Genomic DNA, 1,110 nt, shown 5'->3' with positions numbered 1-1,110 from the left:
GGAGACCTCCCGGGGCTCGGGCGCCCCTCCCCCACCCCACCTGAAGGGAAGGGAGGCGTCGGGGGGCTCCCCCCGCCCTGTCCTGGAGGACCGGGTCAGGCATTGTTTTCTCGCCTATTGTTCCAGTCCCGCGCCCCCCACCCCAAGTTGAGGGAGTTTGGAGACAGTCGGGGGCAGCGAGCACACTCCCCGCGCCCGGAACCGCCGGTGTCCGGGCTGTTGCGGGAATGTTTACCTACGAGGTGTCCCCTCCTGCCGGGTTATTTTGGTCCCGGCTCCCGGAGGGAGAGGTCAAGGGGGAGTCACCCCCCCTCCCGCTTCCGGATGCTGGGAGGAGCGTATGGGGAAGGGAGGAGAAGGGTCCCAGGGGAGAGGGGACTCCTAAAATCCTCCCGGGAAGCGCTTCGGAAAGGAGAGAGGTTGTGCAAGGGGCCGGGATCGACAGGAGGGAGGTTTGGAGTTTCCCCCAGCAGCACATGGTTCGGGAGTTAACTCCTTGAGGAATCTTGCCGAGGGCGCAGGCTGGCATCTCCCGCCCGCCTGGCACGGCGGCGGCCCCCCTCCTTCCCGGGACAGCCCTAAGGCTGTCGCTGTCGGCTCTTGCCGCCGCTCTCCTAGAGGTTACCTGTACTGCACCTACCCCCAGCCTTGACTTTTGACCTGCCCTGTTATAGTGAGAGGCAGAAGATGAGGTCCCTGGACCCCCAACTTTTCGCCTCTTCCTTTACTGGCCCTTTAAGACCCCCCCCCCCCCTTAACAACACAAACGTGTTCGCCTATGGTAATGCTGTCCCTCTAGTTTTCTCTATTCCGGGTGATCTCCAGCAGAAACTGGGAAACAGGTCCAGAAAGGAGGGTCTTCTAGACTAGGGTTTAAGGTCAAGGACTCAGACTTCCTGCCCCTACTTGGAGTGCTCGGTTCTGTAGTTGAAGGCTGTCCTGTGCGCTGTTGGGCATTCTCTGTGGTCCTGCTGGCCAGTTAGTGACCCCCAGACAGAGGAGCAGCCCCCCCTACTGGAACTGGCTGTAGTCCTTTAGAGTCACCCTCTCCACCACCACCACCCCCCCTCCTTACTCTGGGAAAAGCCACTGATGACAAATTTGCTCCAT

At 61.4% G+C, this 1,110-nt stretch overlaps 1 protein-coding gene across 1 annotated transcript in view; it reads left to right on the top strand.

The window, feature by feature from the left end:
* Positions 1-1,110, top strand: part of MLLT6 (myeloid/lymphoid or mixed-lineage leukemia; translocated to, 6) — a 44,107-nt gene that overhangs the window by 18,051 nt on the left and 24,946 nt on the right. The gene's annotated exons all lie outside the window — the stretch shown is intronic.

The sequence above is a fragment of the Myotis brandtii genome, unplaced genomic scaffold (genome assembly GCF_000412655.1).
Source record: "Myotis brandtii unplaced genomic scaffold, ASM41265v1 scaffold157, whole genome shotgun sequence".
In the NCBI taxonomy this organism is placed as follows: Eukaryota; Metazoa; Chordata; class Mammalia; order Chiroptera; family Vespertilionidae; genus Myotis; species Myotis brandtii.
Note: the sequence above shows the minus strand (reverse complement) of the source record. Positions and strands in the feature narration are given on the sequence as shown.